Below are 24,171 nucleotides of genomic sequence, written 5' to 3' on the forward strand. Positions count from 1 at the left end.
TCTTTCTTTCTTTCTTTCTTTCTTTCTTTCTTTCTTTCTTTCTTTCTTTTCTTTCTTTCGCTATCTCCATCTCTCATCTATTGGTTCTGTTCCTCCCGTGAACCCTGGCTAACGCAGCCCCGCTTGTCACATATGATCTCCCACCTCAAGTGGCCCCTCCATGCTGCCTCCAGTCCCTCTGTGCCTCTGTGGTCACAGCATCCATTCTCCATGAAGGCTGAATCAAACCTTCTCCACTTTACAAACTTTACTACTGCATCTCCTCACCCCCACTCTCAGTAGACAACTTCTTTCTGCTTCTTAGAGGAAACAGAAGCCGAAAGAGAAGTATTTTCTCTGTGTCCATCTTCAAATTCATCATCACGTACCTGATCTGTGCCCACCCTTCCACTTTCCCTGCCCTTACATGAGAAGCATGTAATGTTCCCTCCCACACAAGGTGAATCCTTCCATACTCCATTGGTGCTGCAGACCCCCTTCCCTTTCCTCCCATTTCTAGGGACCTTGTTCTGTCAAGTTTACCATCTCCCCTTCTTCTCAGTAGGGAAAGTCTCTAAATTATGTTCAGGTCTCTCCCACCCTAAAAACAAACAAAAAGCAGCAGAAGCAGCAGCAGCAGCAGCAACAACAACAACAACAACAACCTCCCTTCACTCCACTTTCCTCTGCAGCAACTGCCTTATTTTCTCTTATTCAATACCAAGTCCCTTGAAAGAGTTCCTTGCATTTCCCAGACTCATTTCTTACCCACTCTTCCCACAACCCACAGTGCTCTGGTGTCCAGGTCTACCCTCTTCCCAGACGGTTCTCTCTGAGGTTGCGAAGGGCCTCATCACTCTGAGTCCCTGTGGCCACCAGACAGTCTTTGCATTCCTCGAGTCAGTGCCCTTGCACCAAGCATTCATGCCCTGGCTCCCACGGCAGCATGCCCTCCTGGTTTTCCTCCTCCTTGTCTGGATGCTTCTGCTCAGCTTGCCTTATGGATCTTCTTCTTTTACCTACTTCTTCTTCTTTTTTTTTTTTTTTTTTAAAGACAGAGTCTTGCACTGTTGCCCAGGCTAGAGTGCAGTGGTACGATCTCAGCTCACTGCAATCTCTGTCTCCAGGGTTCAAGCGATTCTCCTGCCTCAGCCTACCTAGTAGCTGGGATTATAGGCGCCTGCCACCACGCCCAGCTAATTTTTTGTATTTTAGTAGAGATGCGGTTTCATCGTGTTGCCCAGGCTGGTCTCGAACTCCTGAGCTCAGGCAATCCACCCACCTTGGCCTCCTAGTGCTAGGATTACAGGCGTGAGCCACCGCACCCGGTCTGCCTACTTCTTAGGTGATAGTATATCTTGACAGTTCTGCCCAGATCCTTTGCATAATCATAGAGCAGGTTTCTCTATGGAGCTCCAGCCCTGGGTACCCAAATATTTACTGGACATCTCTACTTAGAGGCTTCATAAGTAAAATGTGTCCAAACTAGAATTCACTGACTTTCCCCCCAGACCTTCTTCTCTTCACATGATCCTGATGGGGCTCACCCACTTGTTCAACCCAGGGGTTACAGCATCATCCAAGGCTTCCCCATCTCCCTTAGCTCCTGTGACCAGTCACTAACTTTTAAAAATCTTACTGAATATTGCTCCTCTCTCTATTCCCAGTACTTGTCATAGTGCCTTGTAGACACTTGATAAGCAGTGGTCTTATGACTGGTAACCCAGGCAGCTCTTGATCCTGTCCCCTGGGTTCCTTCCCAATTTCCCTGGCTCAGGCCACCATCACCTCTGACCTGAATGCATCCATGCAACTGGTTTTCCCACCTTCAGTTTTCCCTTCTAGCTCATTCAGTCTCCACACCACAGAGAGTAATCTTTCAAAGCACAAATGAGGTCTCATTCTCCTGCTTACACCCATCAGAAAGCTGTCTCCCAGCACCTAGCATAGCAGCAGGTCCTTATTAAGTACTCAAAAAACATGCATTCAATGAAAAAATAATTGGGATCTAAACTAAAGAGGATTTCCAGGCACACAGGAAGTCTAACACCCGTTAATCCTGTGCCATTATTGTACTTGACCATTTGCAACAAGGAACATCTTTGGTTTCACACAACCGATCCACAGACTGCACTTCAGCTGCTGCTGACTCCCTCCCAGAACACGGCCCCAGAGTAGCCTTGATTTAAAGGCAGGGCTGTGGGGGGATTTGTTAAAGAAAAAGGAGCAGCTTTGCCCTATTAAAATCCCTGCCTTTCCAAGCAAATATGGCTGCTCCTGAGCTCACCCTGGCTTCTGCCATTGCTTGGCTAAGGTGATTAACTGGATGCCTGCTGTGTGCTCATCTCTGCCCCATTAACACCCTCACCCCAACCCTCCTGGTTAGCCTCTCTAATGTTGAGAATGAAAGTTGTTATTAACATGATTCACTCCCCAACAGCATGAATATTTGGTGTGACTGTGGCTCTGTGTATGTGTGCGGATATGCACGCTTGTGTGTTGTGTGTGTTGCAGTGGAGGAGGTTGGGAAAAAATTAAAAAATAACAGTCCTAAGAGTTAGCCCATAGGGCGAAGGGAAAAGGACACTCTCTAAGACACTCTTGTCCTAGAGAGAGATGCAAACTTTTGTACAGCTTCCTCCTCAATATAAAAAGGTGGTGGTGGGGGTGTTGGTCTGTTGGTCACAGGACGGTGCAAAGCCCTGCAAGAGTTTCGCCGGTGCACCTGCTCTTCTGTGTCTCCACCTGCCACACACCATTGCAACCCACTGGTAACAAAAAGGTTCCCTTCCTTTCCCCAGGCTGTTGGTTCTGTGGGATCTAACATGCATGTGTCCTGACAGGATGAGGGAGCAGGCACACACGTGAGGCAGCGTGGTGGCAGAAGGCCCTGCTCTTCTCCAGGATGCATGTGGTGGAGCGGGGAGCCTGGCAATGAGGAAGGGATGGGACAGTGATCAGGAAACCTTCATGGCTTCCCTATGATAACATAGGCCTGGAGACACAGAGGCTGCCTGAGGACGGTTTGGGGGATTCATGAACTAAATGGAAGAGGCTGTCAGGTTTGAGCTGAGCTCAGCATGAGGGCTGAGGAGAAGAACAGATGTCAGGAACTGGGAGCTTGGCCAGCCCTGCCCTCTCCTCCTTGGCAGTATGTTTTCCTGTTGTCAATGGCCACCAGCCGTCCAGCTTCACTCTCCACTGGGTCCATAACTGCCAGCATCCTGGAGCCACTTCCAGGGACTGGGTTAAGGTGAGAACGTTGAGGTCACCTCTGCTGCCGCCTCCCACTCTCCCTGCTCTTGCACTTCTCTCTGGCCCCAGGCCCCAGACAGCATGGCTGCACTGCAGCAGCCTCCCTACCAGCCCAGGTACCTGCTTTCTCCATCCTCTCCTGCCACTGCATGTCCCCAGGCACTCCTTCCTCCTTTATCTGTGACAGTCAGAGAACAGGGTTTTCTACCAGGTTGGCATCAACAGCAAACAGACACCCCCGGATCTGAGACATCCATGTCCAGAAACATATCCCCTCCTATGTACTGCAGTGACTCAGTCATGGGCAGAGACACCTGGCTCTCTCCCCATGATGTTCTTTATGTGACTCACCACCACACCCCTCTGCCTCGAGCCCCTTGCCCACACAATCACTTTGGGCCTCAGCCCATCGCTCCAGGAGTGGAGGAGATGATTGGTAAGCAGACCGTTGGAGGTGCACACTCCCTGGCAATAATGGAGAGGTAGGTGGCAGACAAAAACTTGGGGCCTGGCACACCTGGGTTTGAACTCTGGATAGACCGTCTACTTGGTGTGTGACCTCTGTGTTCAGTTCTTTCTTCTACGAGATGGGAAAAGAGGATCCAGCTAGTGGGTTGCGAGAATGAAAGTTAACATTAAGCATTCCTAACACAGTACCCCACATTGCCATTGACTGTAGTTATGCTCATTTGAATATTTCCCTGTCATGTGGTAATGAGCAACTCTCTTAGGAGCCATGCACCTTCCTCCCTGGGCTCTGCCAAGGTAAGTCACGGCTCTGAGAGACTGCAGGAAGGCTTCTCAGAGGAGCTGGTACTATGAGGGGTGACTCGACTGGGCTCCTATCTCTACACGCGTCCCTTGCCTTTGCAGAAGCCTCTCACTAGCACCCATCCCGCCCTGGTGACTTGCTGCCAGAGCTTCTCCTGGAAGTGAGACGGAAGCCACCTGGCAGGAGCCTGAAAGGAACTGCAAATCTCCAATGAGCATGTTCCCCCTGCTCGTGGTTGGGATGCAGTGCACGGCCAAGCAGCGTGGAAACCTCTGATGTTGGGTGGCTTCTGAATACTAAAGAGGGCGAGGAAAAAATGAAAGATAAAGGAGAAAGATGTCTTGGTCAGAAGTTTTTCTAATCGCTATGGATTTTTCCCCCGTTTTAGTGGATTTGAGAGAGGGTGTAGAAACAGGAAGAGAAAAAAAATCAAAAGCAGATTATTACCCTGAGCTGCTCTTCCTTTTTATCCTCAGCCATGACAGCAGCTCTCTGCCTGCCCTATCTGCATGCTAACGGCTAAGGCATGATGCAGGCAAAATATTGACAATCGAGCTGAGATGATAGGTTACTTGGATCTTGAAAGGTAGAATCAATTAAAAGAAAGCTTTCCACTCACTGGCTAAATTAGCTTCTGGAATAAAAGAATCTGTCTTTCTTTTCATTGACCAGAATGTGCTAAGGACAGCTGAGATGGGGTTACCCAAATGACTGAAATGACAAGCTCCCAACTGCAGCACGTGGCACATGGGGAGCAAGCACACACACACACACACGCACATGCACACACATACATGCACACAACACACTATGCACTTGGCACACAGTGGTTACTCAGTGAATATTTGTTGAGTTTATGATTTTGTGTGTGTACACACTCATGCTTATGTATCTTACCCAGTTATATATACAGCATTCTATAATTATTTCAACTTTGCAATGCTAGGCGTGAGCTCTGCCAGGCTTCTTACGAGTTTCTATCAGGCTTACATTTTTCTTTCTCTCTTTATTGTAACAATAATACATTATTTTAATAAATACAAAAAGGAAAGGTCTCCTTTGACCACTCTGCCTTTGGTCTACTTTTACAGAAAATGTGGACATTACAGAAAATTTTACAGAAATGGGCTTTGTACTAAGTCACCTAACAATAGAGTAGAAAAGTAACCAAGATTTCCAGTGCTTCTCCCCTCCTCCCTTTGCCCTTCACCTCCTGAACCTTCAGCAGCATTCACAGAAGAACCAAGCGTAGGAATGTGCTTTGATATCCACTTAGGGCTCTCCCACATTCTCAAAATCTCAAGAGTTGCCCTTCTTAGAAGGTGTGGCCTTGGAATGTGGAGAGACAGCACCATCCAGACAAGGCCATCCAGGAAGGAGGTCCTGCACATCCACCTTGCAATTCACTTAGACTTTGACTCTTTGGGGATCTACAGTTTTAAATAGCTGATGATGAAACCTCGTAACTTTTTCATTTATAAATGGAGAATTTCGATGAGGAAACAAATAAAAAACCAATATTTGTTGAGTACTCCTGTGCTTCTCCATGCTGGTTGAAGGTTCCAAGATGGTGTCTCACAAGGAGTTCAGAATCTAATGTGCTCAAATCACACAAGTCATTGTCATAAGCGCTACAGTCAATGCATTTTAGAAAAGAACCCAGAGAAGAGAGATTCACTCTGCATAAGAGCTTCACTGGCCTTGAGGATGTGCAGGAGTTTGCTAGGTAGAGAAGACATGGGATAGATCTCACCAGTGGGAAGATCAGGTCAAAGCTCAGATATCTGGATGTACACCCAGTGTTTAGGGAATGATGGATGTAGGGGCTAGAGCAGGGGTGGGGCAGCGTGGTCAGAAATAAGGTGGAAAAGTTGACTGGGGCCAGATGTCCTTGGGCCTTGAAATCCTTCCTACTTCATCCTTTAGGCAACGGGCAACGATTCCCAGACTTAGGTCCAGAGGCTGGGATTGCCCTGATCAGGGCTGGTTTTGGAAAGACAGCTCTGAAATTAGAGCAGGGAATGAACTTGAGAAAAGAGGCCCTGCAGGCAGACACAGTCATGAACTGGAGGCTGAAGCCCGGGACCCCGACATAGTGGTGAAAGTCAGGGAAAAGGCAGGACTGGGGTTATTTCAGAAGTATTAGCTATGCTTGGGGGAGATCAAGGTCTCAGTTAATGCAAAAGACCCTCACCTGCATGACCGGGTGGAAGAGGATATATTTTAATGGCCATAAGGAATAGAACAGAAGTAGATTTTATTTTTTTTTCTTTTTAATGCTGGTTTGTTTTGTTGATTGGTTTGGAGGCAGAAGAGGCCACGAAGGAGGGGGAAGAATTAAGTTTAGTTTGTGGTGCTTATGAGCTATGTGGATGGTGGTATCTAGTGTATTTCTCTGAGCTTGGTAAAAGGTTATGGCCAAAATATAGGCTTGGGAGCCGTGAGCAAACCCACGATTGGTCAAACTATGAGAATGAGTGGATGAAATAAGTCAACATGGACAGAAAGAGAGAGTCAAAGAAAAGAGAGAGAGAAAAAAATCAGAGATAGAAAGACAGAGGTCAAGTTCAGATACACATACCCCTTTGGAGCTTTTCAAGGATGTGGGCAGGGAGCTGGGTTTACGGAGTGGAGAGGACACATTCGTCAACTGTGACTGAGCATGGTCAGAGGGAGGAGAAAAGGCACAAGAGAGAAAATCATCTTGCAAGCTAATGGAGAATAGAATTTTAAGGAGGACAGAGAGGTCAAAGTCTCCAGCAAGTCAAGTGACATGATGTGGTCACAGCATAGGTATGAGTCCCAGAGCCTCCTCCGGGGTCCAAAATGTAGCTAATGATCAGAATGAAATCTAGACAGGGAGTCAAGGCAGGGAAGGTATAGGCTTGTGAGTGCTGAGGGTGTGGACAGGAAGAGAGGCGGAGACTCAGACTGAAGGGGAGAGGCCTTTTGTGTACAGAAAGAAGGAGGTCAGTTCCACTATGCTGCTGTCTGGGATGCAGAATTTTCTGACTTGCCTAAAAAGACCAAAACACAACCTAAGAAACAAAAAACAAATAAAAAAAAAAAGACACTAAGAAAGCAAAACCAAATAAGACCACGTAAAAGCAAACAGAGCTTCCTCAAGCCAGAGCGGCGCCTGACCCAGTTGTGCAGCAGCAGCGAGACCCAGAGCTCCATCCAGGAAGTAGGCTGCTGCAGCGAATCGCCCAGACCTGGAAACCAAAAATCCAGCCTGCCTGGAGTCCCCTTGGGTATGAAAGTTCCTGGAGAATCTATTCATGGCGTCCAATTTCCATTCATCAAGCTGCACATTTGCCTAAGAGCAATTCCACGCTAAACATAACTCAGCCCAGAAAAATGCTCCTCCGCGCTTTATTTCCACTGCTGGATTTCAACTCGGCTTAAGTAACACCATGTGACATAATACAAAGAGGTGAAATGAGAGCTCATAATTGCATCAGAGGGCTGTGGGCGAACCACCCCACCCCCACCTCACCGATTCCTAACTACACTTGAGGGAGGAGGAAGGAGGGGTGTGTAATTTGTTCATTTCTTACATTTTATGGAACACTTCACTTTGCTTTCAGCATAATTATTGTTGTACTTTTTGCTGATTCCCGTTTGCTGTGCTTAAAAAAAGACTCTTCACTCCCCCCTGCACACTTTTCTTAATGCATTAAAATTAATAACTCGTAACAGTGACCTAATTTGCTTTGAGTACTGTAACTCAGGGTTGTTGTATGTGTGTGTATTTTTTTTTCTTTCCAGATCTGCTAAACCCTTGACATGTTACTGTGGTAACAGAAGCAACTTGGTAAGTTCATGAATGAACCTCATTGTGTTCTCCCAAGAAAACCCTCTCTCCCACCGTTCTTTGCAACGTTTGGAGCTCACCCTTGCCCGTTGTGCCCATCTTCAAGGCATTAGAATTGGGCTGCTCCAGACTGTCTCCAAATCCATGCTCAATCCCCGTTATCTCACTGCCCTCCTGCAGAGGTAGCTGCCAGTCTGCCCTTACCTTTCCTAATGCTCCAGAGCTGTGTGTCAGGAGGGTTCCCCTTCTCTGAGAAAATATACTTTCCTGGTTTAAATCTGCTGCCCTTCCCTGCTATGCCTGTCTGGGCCTTCAGCTAAGGAAGCCTGCTGAGGACAGGAAGTAGGTCACTGGATTGCTTCATCCCCTGGCTACCACCTCAGTCCAAGCCACCAGCTTCTTCCCCAGTTGTCTCCCTGCATTCCGCCTGCTCCCCCAACTCCCTCCATATCCAGTGCAGTTAGAGGGGTCTCACTAAACCAGGTATCTGGTTGTGTTACTGTCCTGCTCAGTGATCTCAGGATTGTGTCCTTACCCCTGCACACAGCTGACCAGGCTCCTCAGAGTCTGCAGACAAGGAGCTGTCCTTGCACCAAGGCCCATTGCCTTCTCTGTACACGCTCCTCCTAGCTATCCTGAATGACCTGGAGTTGCCAGACGATGCCACAGTCATTTTTCTTCAGGCTTTCACATTTGGTTCCCTCTTCCAGAATTCCCCTATCCATCTCCCACTCTCACACAGGACGAGTGTAGACAGCACCTTCTCTCAGAAAGCTTTGAGCAGTTGGATACCCAACCTGTGAGTTCTCACTGCCCTCTGTGCTCATCCCAGCATGGAGCTTATGTGTACTGCCTGTGTTTGTCTGTTGGTCTTGCTGGCCTCTCCAGTAGGCTCTTCAAGGGAAAGGCTTATTTCTTGGACACTGTTGTTATCTCCAGAACCTATTGCAGTGTCTGGCACATGGGATGTACTGAAATCAAAATTGAATGAATGAATGAATGGATAGACTGGAATCTATTACCTGCCTTTCCTTCCTCCCTCCCTACATTTCTTCTTTCCCTCCTTCCTCCCTAAGCCCACCTTCCTTTCCTGTCAATCACTCCACAAGTATTCACTGCTGGTTACATGAAAGGGAAGGAGGATATAAAGATGGACTTTGTTATCTTCCAGGAACCCATAGCATTGTGGTATCCAGACTTTGGGACAATCTTAAATAAGTTCTTCTGAAGTCTCCCCTAAGTAAACCCTCTTGGCTAGCCATCCTAGAGAATGAAGGTGTTTTATGTCCAAATCTACTTTCTAGTAGCAAATATAAGAAATGGGATCCCAAGTCCTAGTTGTCTAAATAATTCATATATGGAATAGTGGCAGATACCCATATTCATTCTTCCTTACAGCATCCTGGGGAAGATTATCACCATTTACAGACAGTAGTAATGAGGCCAGAAAGGTGGATTCAATTCCCTTATGGCAAAGAGAAAAGATGGTGAAAAATGATGCTAGTAACTGAGGCCTGCCAGCACCCCGGGAGCCCCATGACACGCGTTGCTTTCTCACCCCAACGGGAGTAGATGGACGAGGCATACGCGTACCAAGGAGGACATAAGGATTTTATTTCCACAGCTACCTCGGAGAAGAAAATTCATCACCACCCTCAGCAGACAGCAAGAAAAGAAGAGAAAGAATAAGAATGTATCAAGGAGGCTTGGTATTGATTTTGAAATCCTGGCTGACAAGAAAATGATTTGAATCCATTTCCATTTTGTGGCTGAAACCTGGTGCATTCTTTGCCTCTGCCTGACCTCCCAGAGCAGAGTTCATGAAGAATCCCCCCTCTGCTGACACTCCACTCCTGATTCTCAAACAGCCTCTCGCCTGTTTGTCTCTGACAAGCAAGGACATGCACGTGAAAGGAGCAGTGTGGCTTCCTGGGTCTCCTCTGGAAAAGGGGGGGCCTATTTCAAGGCTGATTCTAAATAGTACATTTTAAAAGTCTGCTTAGCCTCACACAGGTATAAGCATCAACATTACCATCTTTACGGAGATTTTTGGCCCACAGAGAAAGGGCAAGGCTCAATGCACTCAATCCAACAAGCAGCAGGTTCCTGTTTTGGACACCAAAAGAGGAGAGGCACTATTTCAAGACTGATTTCAAATAGTACATTTTAAAATTCTGCTTAACCTCACACAGGTATGACCATCAACATCAGTATCCTTATGGAGGTTTTCAGCCCACACAGAAAGGGCGAGGCTCAATGCATTGAACTTACAATAAAGCAGCAGGTCCCTGTCTTGGAGGCTCCCTGCTACAGCTACCCCCAGCAGGCACTTCCCGCCAGGAACTGTGCTTCTGTTGTGAGTCTCAGCTCTTCGCATGGTCAGAATCCTAAGTAAGGGCAAAAGGCCTATGTATTTAATTTACTTGTAAGTGAACAGCTTCTATGTGTTAGAGAAAAATAAACTCAACCTACAAAACTGTAATTGCTTGAGATTTCACCTCCTGGCCACGTTTCTCTTCCTATGGAGTTATTAAAACCCACACAATATGGTCTAATAATTTATTAATAGTCAACATAAATAGATAACAGCTCACATAGCCATAATAGCCAATGCATGTTAAATAATGAGGGATTATTTAAAAGGCACTTCGCTGGAGAGAAGGAGGCATGGTAGTTAGAATCTGCAATTACTGCTGCAGTTGCAGATAAGTTCATGTACACAAGGCCTTCTTGGCTGTTCAACTGGCTACCTTGTGTCCCTATTACTCCATCTGCATTTGGAAGGGGTGGAGTATCAGCCAGTCTCTGCTTAACAGAAAAAGACATCCAAATTAATTGGAAGGGAACAAACCATTTGTTCACAGGACGAAGTAAAAATGCTGTGTAGTTCAATTTCTCTGAAAGGAGCTCAACAATCCTCCATCTCCTGTCCCACTATCAAAGTCCCTACCATCAAACCTAAGCATGTCTTTCTCATGGCAGTTTCTTTACCCTTACTCCTTAGAAAATAAGTGAGTGAGCCTAAGCTCATTGCAGCCTAATGAGGGACTCCCTGATCCCTTCTGTCATTCTAGCCCAATTTGTAAGCCCTTCCTCCTTCAAGACATCATGTTATCTGCCTTTGGGGAACCTCCTTTATACTCTTTGCATGTTTTAAATATTTTCAAATTCAATATCAGATGCTTGGCAACCAGACTGGCAGGAAAGCAGAAGGAAAACTGTCTTTATTTGTAGATGATTCCATATGTAAAAAAAATCCCAAGGAATCTACAAAAAAATTACTAGAACTAATAAATGGAGTCAGCAAGGTCACAAGATCAATACACAAAAATTAATTTGGTTTCTACACACAGGCAATCATTCAAAAATGGAATTAAGAAATCAATTCCATTTTTACAATAGCATAAATAGCATTAAAATAATCAAATTCTAGAAAGGAGTTTAACAAAAGTAGTGAAATACTTGTACAATTCCCACCATAAAGGAAAAAAAAAAACAGAAAAATTAAAGAAGTTATAAATAAAAGGAGAGACATTCCATTTTAATGGTTAAAAAAATGTTAAGATGACAATTCTTCCCAAATCATCTTTAGGTTAAACACAATTTCTATTAAAATCTCAACAGGCTTTTTTCTCCCCTAAAATTGAAAATCAAGTTCTAAGGTTTACATGGAAATGCAAAGGATCTGGAAAAGACCAAAAAAACTGGAAAAGAACAAAGTTGGAACATTTAAATTTCCTGGTTTTAAAACATACTACAAAGTAACAGTAATCCACACAGTGTGGTGCTGACAAAACTATAGACATATGGACATACAGATCAGTGAAGCAGAATTGAGAGCCAAGAATTAAGCTCTTACATTTATGGATTTTTTAAAAGAAGGTACCAAGATAATTCAATGGAAGAATAGTCTTTTCAACAAATGGTTCTGAAACAACTAGACATTCACAGGCAAAAATATGAATTTAGACCCTGGCTTCATACCACAAGCACAAATTAACCCCAAATTGATATTGACATAAATGTAGAAGCTAAAACTATGAAACTTTTAAAAGAAAATATAGTAGAAAACTATTGTGACCTTGGGTTTTTCTATACACACCAAAAGCACAATCTGTAGAATAACATGAAGAATGTGAACTCCATCAAAATTAAAAATTTCTGCATTTGAAAAGACAATATTAAGAAAAAGAAAAGAGGAGCCACACAGTGAGAGAAAATTCCATAAATTGTATACTTGATAAATAACTTGTATGTAGAATGTATAAGAAACTCTTAAAATATAATAATAAGAAAGTAAATAATGCCATTAAAAATGGACAATATTAAAAGACAGGTCAGAATGGGAGAAAACATTCGCAAAAGTCATATCTGACAAAGGACTGATACCCAAAATATACAAAGAACTCTTAAAACTCAGCAATAAGAAAATGGCAACTTGATTTTAAAAATGAGCAAAAGATGGCCAGGCACGGTGACTTACACCTGTAATCCCAGCATTTTGGGAGGCCAAGGCGGGCGGATCACAAGGTCAGGAGATTTAGACCATCCTGGCTAACACGGTGAAACCCTGTCTCTACTAAAAATACAAAAAATTAGTTGGGCGTGGTGGCGGGTACCTGTAGTCCCAGCTCCTCTGGAGAAATACTGTCAACATGGGAGTCGGAACTTACAGTGAGCCAAGGTGACACCACTGCACTCCAGCCTCCAGCCTGGGCCACAGAGCGAGACTCCATCTTTAAAAAAAAAAAAAAAAAGAGCAAAAGATACCACCAAAGAGATATAAGCATATCAAATATGCATATGAAAAAATGCTCAACATTATATGTCATGAGAGAATTTCAAATTAAAACAACAAGATACCAGTACACACTTATTATAATTACCAAAATCTAAAACACAGATTAAGAGCAAATGCTCGCAAGGATGTGGAGCAACAGACCCTCTCATTCACGGATGCTGGGAAGGCAAAACGGCACAGCCACTTGGAAGACACTGTGGCAGTTTAAAAAAAGAAAAAAACCGAAAAAACGAAACATACTCTTACCATATGTTCCAGCAGTTATGCTCCTTGGTATTTATCCAAATGAGTTAAAAATGTAGGTCCACACAAAAACCTGCACACAGATGTTTATAGTATTTTCATTCACAATTGCCAACACTCGGAAGCAACCAAGATGACCTTCAGGAGGTGAATGGAAAAATAGCCTATGGTACATCCAGACAATTGGAATATTATTTGGTGCTAAAAAGAAATGAGCTATTAAGCCATGAAAGAGATAGAGGAAACTGAAATGCTTATTACTAAGTGAAAGAAGCCAATCTGAAAAGGCTCCATACTATATGATTCCAACTAGATGACATTCTGGAAAAGACAACATTATAGAAATAATACAAAGATTACGGTTGCCAGGGGTTGTGGGGAGGAAAAGATGAATAGTAGGGCACAGAGGGTTTTTAGGGCAGTGAATCTATTCTATTTGATACTACAGTGGTAGATGAACGTCATTATATATGTGTTCAAACCCATAGAACATACCACACTAAGAGTGAATCTTAGTGTTAATTATAAACTTCAGATGGTAATGATGTGTCAATGTAGGTCCATCAATTGTAACAAATGGGCCACTCTGGCTGGTGTGAGATATCAATACTGGGGGAGTCTGTGCCATTGTCAAGAGTGGGGTCATATATGGGACCCCTGTACTTTCTGTTCAATCTCTTGTGAGCCTAAAGCTGCTCTAAAAATTCAATCCACTTTTTCAAAAATGGGCAAAAAATCTTCAAAAGACATTTCACCAAAGAAGATATATAAATAGCTAATGAGCACATAAAAAACTGCTTAACATCATTAATCACTGGGGAAATACAAATTAAAACCACAATAATATATCACTTCATACCCACTAGAATGGTTATAATAAAAAAGGCAGAAATAACAGATGTTGGTAAGGATGTAAACAAACCAGAGCCCTCAATACATTGCTGGTAGAAATGTTAAATGTTACAGTCACTTTGGAAAATAGTTTAGTAGTTTCTTAAAAACATAAATTTACCATATGATCCAGCATTTCCACTCCAAGATATCTGCCCAAGAGAAATGGAAACGTATGTCCACACAAAGACATGTATACAAATGTTCAGGGCAGCATTATTCATGATAGCAACAAAGTAGAAAAAATCTAAATGTCCATCGACAGGTAAAAGAATATACAAAATGTGGTATATCCATACAATAAAATACTATTCAGCAAAAAAAAGTAGCAAATGCATATTGATGCATGCTACAACACAGATGCATCAAAACATACTAAGTGAAAGCAACCAGATACAAAAAAACCACAAATTGTAAAATTCCATTGATGTGAAATGTCCAGAAAAGACAAATCTTTAGCAATAGAGTATAGAATTGTAGTTGCCCACAGCAGGGGGTGGGAATGCAGATGGTCTGCATATGGGCATGAGGGATCACTTGGGAGAGATGGAATTATTCTAAAACTAGATTGTAGTGATGTCCGAACAACTGTGTAAATTTACTAAAATTCATTCAATTGCAAAGTTAAAACAGTAAATGTGATGGTATGTAAATTATACCTCAAAGCTGTTAAGGCATAGCAGATGCTTATTAAGGATGTCAGAAGGGTACACGAATGGGGAGGGCACACACTAAGAACACTACCTATGATTAATTTAACATAACCCCATTACTGGTGAATGTGTCTTTCAGGAATACCTCCTGCTGTTGCTGTATTTGTCTAGGACACAGACTCACACTTACATCAAGCAGAGACAATTGAAGCCACCAAGTTCAATCCAAGCATCATCTCACTGGCAGAATGAAATAGGATAACCTCCAGCTTGGCCAGAAAGAGGATATGACCCGTCAACTAGTACTGAACAACCACTGCCTTCCAAATGCCTCCCATTTATCTCAGTGTGGGTTAAAAGGCCTAAGCAATATAGTTATCACTTGCCAGTTGACTGGCCTCTCCTTTGTACAAGGGTTTGGATAAGGATAATAACTTACTTTTGTAAAGCACTTACAAAGTGCCTTAACATACACTGGCTCACCTATTCCCATAGCAGCTGTATCAGCAGATGTGGCAGGTGCTGTTGGTTGACAGGCCCCGTCATTATCTCAGCTCCAGTCAAGGACACGTGAGCATATGTTTCCTGGAGGAGCTTTGGAGAAAGCTTTTGCCTTACTGGTACAATGAGACAGATATTCTGTCCCTTCCTCTTTTCCCTCCTCAGTGCCTGAAACAAGGATGATGCCATAAAAAAAAAACAGCAGTCATGTTGGGACTGCCAGGGGAGCAGTGGATAGAAAGGGCCAAGAGAACCCCAAAGAGTCACAGAGGTGCTGCTTCTGACATGGATAAACTGCTGGACCAACTCTGGCAGCATCTCCCTAGAAGCCACGTTAAGAGAAACAAATAAATCCCTACTTGTTTATACCACTGTGATTGGGTTTTCTGTTTGTTGTTGCCAAACCTATACCTACCTGGCAAAGTAGGAACTATTAGTCACACTTCACAGATGCAAAAGCTTGTAAGTCTTTGGAAAAACTCTGCAACCCATCAAACCAAGGTCAAAATGCCAACAACTTGCACTCAGGTTCCTGAATTTACTAACAGAGTTAATAACAGCCACAACCACAAAAGCCACCTACCTATTAGGCACCAAGTGGTGTCAAGGCTCTGATGCCACTGGGCACTTGACTAGCATGTTTTCTCTAATTCTTACAACTCTGCAGGCTGAGTGTTACTATCTCTATTTTATGGATGAGCACATTAAGGCTAAGAAAGGTCAAGTAAATTGCTCAAGATCACATAGGTAGTAAGTGGCAGGGCCACCATTCTAAACTGGTATGTGTCTTGCCTGCTATGAACAAAGTTTAAAGGAATAAAACATCCGTCCTAGGATTAGGCAACCAGTTACTCTAGGTCTCCACTGATTAAAAACATGTATAGGAAATGAATCCAGATGATTGCTAGTGGAAGTCAGGGTAGCTAGCCAAACTCATAATGTTTGCTTGTGTGTTGCAACTGTCATACTCTAAACTGTAACACGAAGAAAGTTTCTAGACACAATTGTCTTTTCATCATTTACAACCACTTTTGTATCTTATAGAAATAAAATAGGAAAGTCACACTGATTACGAGATGTACAGATGTACGGTGCCTAGGAAAATCTCTACAAGAGATGTGAGATACAGTTTTTTTCCAGAGAGAGAGGTAACAATTAAAACACCACTTTTTGTCAACACCAGGCCTAAGGACAGCAGCCTGGAACCCAGAACAAGCAGGAAGAGACAGGAGTCTCTAGGTATAGGGTAAAGATCAGCCTCGGTGCCTGCCAGGGAACAATCTTCAGTGTGAGAAGGAAGCTCCTAGCCAAGCCCCACCTCACCAGGTACACGCAGTATGGACCCCCAGCGATGCCTGTTGCTACCAATCTGTGGATAGTATTGGTAGTTTCTAGTCTACGTGAGCTGTTGTGGGGGTCTGTGCATGTTGGATGGGACTTAGAGGAGGGTGGTAAAAACCAGTTCAGAGAAATTTGTAGATGCTGATTGCAAACTGATGTCTCTTCACCAGAAGTAATCTCTCCTTTCTGAGATAGGCAGCAACATCATTCACCTCCATCAGGCCCAATGGGTTGCTCCACCTTCAAGCGCTTAATTCGGTTTTCTTTCTGGATTCTCTGTCCTCCCCCAACAATGACGAATAATTGATCCTCTTAAACAGGGGGCATCCAGAACTGATGGAGAAATCTTTTCAAGGGATCATGGAACTCTGTGCTAGGGAGAAGACAGGCCTCAGATTCTGTCGGTTGGGCTCTAGATGGTGCTGCTGAGAGCCTACCTTATTTTCACAGGTTGCTATGCTAGCAGGGACTCTCCTGGCCACCTCAACTGGTGTTTCTAGGAGAAAGGCTGCTCCTCTGGTAGGCTGCAAGCATCACTTGGATTTGTGAGGTGAGACAAAAAGGATAGTTGAACTAGGAGGATCACATTGGTGCCTTTGTGAGGAACGAGCATCTCTGCTTCCCTCAGACAGGGTTGTTTAGACCCAAACTTGCCCTCGGTCTTCCCAAATGCTGCTATTTCCCTCTATATGATTAAGTCATCATTTCTACTTTAAAGAAACTGATATTACCATCCTGGCTAACACGGTGAAACCCCGTCTCTACTAAAAAAAAAAAAAAAAAAAAACAAAAAACTAGCCAGGCGAGGTGGCGGGCGCCTGTAGTCCCAGCTACTGGGGAGGCTGAGGCAGGAGAATGACGTGAACCCGGGAGGCGGAGCTTGCAGTGAGCTGAGATCCGGCCACTGCACTCTAGCCTGGGCGACAGAGCGAGATTCCGTCTCAAAAAAAAAAAAAAGAAACTGATATTATAGCAAATCTTATCGCCATGAACGTAATGAATCTTCCCGCCAAATTATCATCCCGTGTCTCTCAGAGGTGTGTCTTCTTTCCCAAGGTCCCTCTGAGCAACTTGAGTGAGCCACAGGGTCATACAGGGGCCTTGGGACAACCATTAGGAGAAACCCAGTAGAAATAAAAATCTGATTCGACTTTACCTCCTTTGACTTCTCACCACCTCCTCTATCCTGCTCTGCCAACCTTCAGACTCTTCTAGCTAGAGGCTTTCCCAGAGTCCATCTCTACGAATAGAATGGACTCATTTAGCTCATTGAACAGGTCATCCAATGCCCACTCCCCCAGGAAAGGAAGCAGTTTGCACCACAGGCAGGTCAGAATGCCCTAGCACTTCCACAAACAGCCTTCTCCCAAAGGACGGTCGAACGTGCAACAAAGCAGTGTTCCCTTATCAAAAGCATCATAACTCATTTAACATTGAGGCTATATCGTTTTAAATATATCCTTTTTTTCTAGATTAGAAAAATAATAGTTGTTTCTTTTTTCTTTTATTTCAGCAGGGATCCAGCTAATAAAAAGATTTATAATTAAGTCAGTAGATTTACTTTTGCTATGCCACCCTAGATTATGAAAAAGTATAATTATATGCAATTAAAAAATGAACAGTATTTCTTACCCGAGTGAAGCTTTAAAAGTCATTATGAATCCATTAGCTCAGCAGACCTGACAAATGGCCTTCACTACTCTGGACTGCATTTAAATTTACAACAGTGAGAAGTAACTTTTCCCCATTTCCATGATGTGTGTGTGTGTCTGTGTGTCTGTGTGTGTGTGTGTGTGTGTGTGTGTGTGTGTGTGTGTGCATTTTCGCCCTCCTCAGCCATGCCCAGAAGTGGCCATTCATTTTTACATTCTAAGGCCATGTTCTTAGTATTGAACTTGACCACGCAGCTCATAATGCTTTAGAAGCCTCCAGCTAGAAAACTGAAGAATGACCTCAGAATTCATCTACTCAGCCTTGTCCCTACCTCTTTACTCCTCTGTAGGCAGTAATTTTTTTTTCTTTTCTTTCTTTCTTTTTTTTTTTTTTTGTTTCAGTGTAACAGTATCAAATGAGCCAAGATTGTCATGAAACTATTTGGATAGTGTACTCTGGTTCCCTCATCTCCTCCAGCTGCATCAGCCTAAATTGTCCTAGTGAGTTCACTTACGTCTGGGTTACTGTAGATTTGGGTTTTGCTATTACTAGTTGTCTCACTTATCCAGAAAATTACCTAGCTTGATTGAAGCTTAATCTGTTGACTACCAGAAAACAACGCATATAGGAGAATTGATCTAGATAATTCAGACCCCATTCATGATTTTATTTCAATTGAGCATTCGTGTGTGACAAAAACTGGTAAGTATTGAAAATTTCATCTGCATAAAAATAATAGATCTTACCCACAAGTCCATTTCCTCTTGTCTCTCAGTGTTAGACTCACCCTCAGCATCATTCTTGGCAGTGGCCCAGCAGTTATAGTAAAAACAAACAAACAAAAAACCCTCCATTATCTTTTATTTAACTGGCCAAAATTGCCACCTGATCTCTCCCGTCTCACTGTATTTGATGCTGTTAGAGCCTTCTCTGCAGTGGTGGCAAATCTGCTAATAATCAGAATCACTTCTGAAGCAAGTAAAAGTATATAGAGATGAGTCCTAACCCAGATTTACTGATCAAAAATTCCAGAAGTGGAGCTCAGGAATCTGCATTTTAAAATCACTCACCGGGTGATTCTTAGGCAGCCAGCCTCGCATGGTGCATAAACTGACGCTGACACTCCGGCAGCCTAGACGATGGGTACACTCAGGTGAATAAGAGACATGGTCTCTTCTCTGGTCATTTTTCTACTCTTACCTCTTCATCCTTCCTTAGTCTTCTGATTCAAGCCTGGATGAATAAGGATCCCAGGAACAGAACAAAATACCTGCAGCTCTCGCAGTCTTCCCAGAGTGGGCTGGATGAAGGGGCTGTCCCCAAGTCAGGGGCCACGCCCTGGGGAGGATGGTTGGCCTCCAGGGATCTACCTCAGTGTAACTGGAACTGCTCAGTGGACTCAAAATTTCCCTCTTATTTTCTAGTTTTTAGGTGTTTTACTTCTGTTGTGCCCTTTATTCAATGCAAACCATCAACAAGTTCCTTAAAAATAAAACACTGTGACACTCTAAACTGCCAGACAATGTGACAATAAGTAAGCCAACCTGAAAAGAACAAAGGACCAGGGTTCAGAAGAACTGGCCTTTACCAGCTCTGTCGTTTTCCAGTGGCGTGGCCTTGCAGAAGTCACTTCAGTGTTCTAGGCTTTGGCTAGGCCAGAGAAAGGTTGGGGCAGATGATACCTTTCCAGCTCAAGTATTCTGGAATACAGCATACTCCCATGAAGCCCCGCATATGTTGGAACTTCATAGCTGTAATCAAGGTATTAATCTTTCTGAGCCTTTGTTTACTCATATTAATAGTATTCTCAACCATATAGTTGAGTAAGAATTAAGTGTATCTAAAACCCCTAGCATCATGCCTGGCACATGGTAAATACTGAATATATATATTTAACATGATGTCATCATCATCATCATCATCATCATGAAAAACATACTTTCTCCTGTTCTAAAGGGCCCAATTCATACTGCCCACCGTATCACTCTGACAAGGTAACCAAGTGGCCTCAGAAACCTGGCTAACAAGGGATCAAGGCATAACCCTAGCCATGGATTCAGAGAACAAAAGCTGACCCTTCGTGGAAGCCCCGACTGCCCAGGTCCATGTCGTCCCTGGCTCTCCCAGTTGGAGGGGGTCACTCAAGCACCCTGGAGTGACAGCCAGAGAGGAAAGCAACTGCATTTGTCCTGGAAGTCATGTGGCGTGTGCTGGACGGTGTTTTGAATAACATTTTAATGAATCAAACCACTCCATGTTATGCAACCTCAGAGGTCTGAACATGCTGGCCTTTTCCCCTTACACTCTTTGTGTGGCTACTCCAAGAGTACACATGCTCCCTTGAGCCCTGGAGCTTGCTGGGGGTAGCCACTCCCTCCAGTGTTTCTGCTTTCCATGCAATCTCCCTTTTCCTTCTCCCCCTGAGAATCTCAAAGCCAAGTTGTTTGTAAACTGCTCCACACCCCCAAATGGCTATGTTGCAAGGCTCAGCTCATTAACATGCAGGCAGTAAAGTATGTCAGGAGCTCCGATTTGTCATATTAAGGAGGCTATATGACTGTGGAGAGGAACATTAAAAGATTTTATTCTAAGATATTCCCTCCAATTCCCACCCACTGCAGACAAAGTCTCTTGGGACAAGCCTCTGCTTCAGTGCTCTTGATCGCACAGATTTCTGATAAATGTTCTCATCAGTGCCATAGGCCTGGGTGTTGCTCCTGATCAACCGAGGCCTTCTCTTTGGGGTCTCAGGATTGGCTTTTGAGATGTTTCTGGGCCTTAAGCAGCTCTCATGGTAAAACCTTCACCGTCATTCTTTCTCTCCTCTCACCCACTCACTTACAGTTAAAGCCCTGTTCCAGGGAGGAGTGGAGGGAGATTGCATCTCCACCACGGAACGCCTTACTCCGGGAACTAATCACAGCATTTCTCTACCCTCCTCGGAACAATCTGATACCATTATCACTGACATCATCAAAAGAAGTCCCCTTTATAGATTGCATTGTACAAATAGAATTGCCTAGATGTGCCGGCTTTGCCTATTAGGAGTGTACAAGCATATTTACACAATGCCATGGAGCATGGGTGAAGGATGAGCCCAGGACAAGATTAAATCAGCAGACTGGACGATAAATGAACAGTAATGCATTCATATCGAATACATCTCAGAGCGTAAGTGCCATCTGGGGTAGAAGGCAGGGAAAGGGCATGACTACAGGGTCACCAGGGTCAGAATGACTGATGCGAGGGGTCAAGGGCAGGCTTTGCCTCCAGGGGAGACATTAAAGGGCCACCTCCTATAGTGAAAGGAAGGCTGCCACGTTTCCCTATGCTCCCTGAGTTTTAGAGATACCCTATCTGAATGAGAGAAAACCAAGTGAAGAAATGGCCAGTCTCAAGGTTTGGGAGGTGAGGGGGACATAGTATCATTTGGTTTGGTCTAGGTGGAGACTTGTCAATTTAGATATTGATGCAGTTCAGGACATAGCAAAATATGTCACCTTGGCATTTGACAAAACAGCAGAGGCAGGAAGGTTGCTCTCACCTTCCCTTCACCTTTCTCCTCTGAGGCAGGTGGTAAGATTCTCATTCCAGGAGCCCTTCCTACCTGGACGAAGGGAACATCCTTACGTCTGAAGATACCCGGACATAGAGAGGAATTTGAATAAATGGGCTTTGCTAAGTCCCCCAGCTTACCATCATCAGATTACACACCCTTTGGTCCTCCTATCATATCTCTCCACCACTGTCCATTCCTCATCAAGACTAAGCATAGAAATGCATAGGTTTCCCTCTATCTTTGGGTCTTCATTCCCTTAAGAAGGCTCTTGTGTCATGTGAGATTTATATTCCATACGTGTATGCTTTTCTCTTGTTAGTCTGTCTTTTGTTATAGGAGCCTCTGCCATGAACCCAGGGATAGGGGAGGAAAGAAATTTTTCCTCCTTTACAGTATCAGGTGCCAGGCCAGGGCACTTTGTCCAGGGCTCATGGTGAAGAAAGAGTAATGTTCAAGGATGGCAGGAGGAAGGCGAGAGGATGAAACCAAATGCTCTTGGAGGGCATAGGGCTCGGTTGCCACTGAGAACTTCCAGAAAAAGCAGAGCTCAACAGAGAGTGCCAGTCACTGTCATGCCTTCCTGTCCCAGTGGGCTGACTTGAGACAAAGTACAGCTGTGGTCCAACACCATGAGACTTCCACTGGGCAGGGAAACCCAAGTGAGACTCCTTGCACCTCTGCCACCTTCCCCCACACCTGCACCTGCAAACCTGGGCAGAGTGACACCAGCCTCCCCCAGCTCCTCTCTCAGTCTAGACTGGAGCTGACTTGGAGAGAATTGAATTCCCTCCTCCATTGCTCCGGGGGCTGCTAATTCATAGCGGCATTAGCTTTCATTTGGATAACAGCATGGGGGATTGTCAGATATTGGCTCTGACCAGATTTAATCTACAGGCTGTGTTCTGCCCTCTTTCCACTTGCCTTTCATTCAGGACCCTAATGAAGAGGTTTATCTGATTGGTTTACCGGAGTCCTATGTGGGATGAATAGCTTCAGCCTTTGCGCTTCCACCTCTTTGCTGTCCACTCCAATCAAGAACTGGGGCCCTCGCAACTCTCTCAGTTCTGAAACAAATTAAATCTCAGTGACAGACTCTATCTGCCTCGAGTTCTCCATTATGCTTCGCTTTAGGTTTGCTTTGGCAATGACAAAACTGCTTTGACATGTTTGCAGATTCTCAGGCCCGTGTTCTCGGTGCCCCCACCCCCACCTCTCTGCTGTCCAGTGTGATTTTTGTAATGACAAAACCATTGCGATCCTTCTCAGGCATCCCAGTGTCTATAGCTTTTCAGCTACATATCAGCAACATTCAGCCACAAGTACGGCTCGGACAGGCTGTGGGGGGCAGAGGCAGGAGAATGCCCGGGACTGGGGAGTGGTTTCCTAAGCCTCCTTCCTCACCCTCCTTCCAGCAGTTCACTCCTTTAAAGAGAAATAGTTCTCTCCCTTGTCTCCACAGGTCCCTGGAAGAACGTGGCCTGGGGCCCTTCAGTACCATTTAAATCTATGCTTGCAATTTAGCAAATCTTTAGATCTGTTCCCCCAGGCTGTGGGGAAACAGATCTCAGGTTTCCCCTGATGCCTTCAGGGAAAGCTGCAAAACTACTTTCACCCTAATCATCTGCCTCATTAGACTCACAACAGACAGATGTTCCCTACTCCTTGAGGGCTCCTAACTTAAGCCTTTCTCACCTAAGTTTCCTTATGATGGTGGGAAAAGAGGGGAACAGAATCCCAGGTAGGCCATCAGTCATCTTAACGTTGACAACAGTAAGCATGCTGATGGTTATAAAGTCTGCATTTTCCAAGCTTCTGTTAGTGTATTAAGAGTTGCCCTGTTGGAATTAGTAATTGCAATGATATTGGTGTTGTAGTCATCACGTGAGGCCTATTAAGGTCCCTTTTAGTTCTAAAATACTGTTCATTCATTGCCTCATTCATTCATTCACCAAACACATATTGAGCATCCACCATATATCAGAGCCTTTGGTCAGAGTTCCCTGGATGGAAGTCCTGTGGTGACTGCTGCTCCGTCTGAGTCCTTTACAATCTCAGAGACTGAGCTGGGTGTTTTAGAATTTCAGGTAGTCACAAATCCTGACCAGAATGGCTGAGATTTCTGAGCTGGCAGCCAGCACCCTAGAGCTAAGGCTCAAGCCCCTTGTGAGAACAAGAACCCTAAGCTTAGATGCCAGAATTCAAGTTGCAGTTTTTCCCCTTAAAATGACCCTAAATCCCCTAAAACTGCAAAATGAGTGGTCACACCTCAGACTGTGGCCTCCAGGCTCTGCCACTAGCCAGCCACCCTTGTCATCGGGAAGGGAAGATTTGGTTGCTACAACGTGCCACCAGGCTCTGCCACTAGCCAGCCACCCTTGTCATCGGGAAGGGAAGATTTGGCTGCTACAACGTGCCACCATGCTGGGAGGTGCAAGCCCTGGGCTATGATCTGGTTTGCTCCTCAGGCATTGGATCGCCTTACTCAAACCACCTCGGCTTCAGCTTCCTCATTAATGAAATGCTATTAGACTTTATTTACACACAGTCGAAAAAGGACTAATAGAAATACCCATAAAATCTACAGACTGGACTAGATGTTCAGTAAGGTGACTCTCCACTCTAAAACTCTATAAATTAATTGATTCATTTATTTAACATATCTTGAGAACATGTTTTATGTCAGTTACTATGATAAGAACTCATAAA

At 44.3% G+C, this 24,171-nt stretch overlaps 1 protein-coding gene and 1 long non-coding RNA gene across 2 annotated transcripts in view; one reads left to right on the plus strand and one right to left on the minus strand.

The window, feature by feature from the left end:
• LOC105506537 (kin of IRRE-like protein 3) overlaps positions 1 to 24,171 on the minus strand; it is a 478,333-nt gene that overhangs the window by 399,737 nt on the left and 54,425 nt on the right. The gene's annotated exons all lie outside the window — the stretch shown is intronic.
• LOC105506487 lies at positions 18,219 to 22,558 on the plus strand. Its single transcript, XR_001000929.1, has 3 exons — positions 18,219 to 18,406; positions 21,785 to 21,936; positions 22,398 to 22,558. It is a non-coding gene; the product is annotated as an uncharacterized LOC105506487 (long non-coding RNA).

The sequence above is a fragment of the Colobus angolensis genome, unplaced genomic scaffold, assembly GCF_000951035.1.
Source record: "Colobus angolensis palliatus isolate OR3802 unplaced genomic scaffold, Cang.pa_1.0 Scaffold137, whole genome shotgun sequence".
NCBI classification, from domain to species: Eukaryota; Metazoa; Chordata; class Mammalia; order Primates; family Cercopithecidae; genus Colobus; species Colobus angolensis.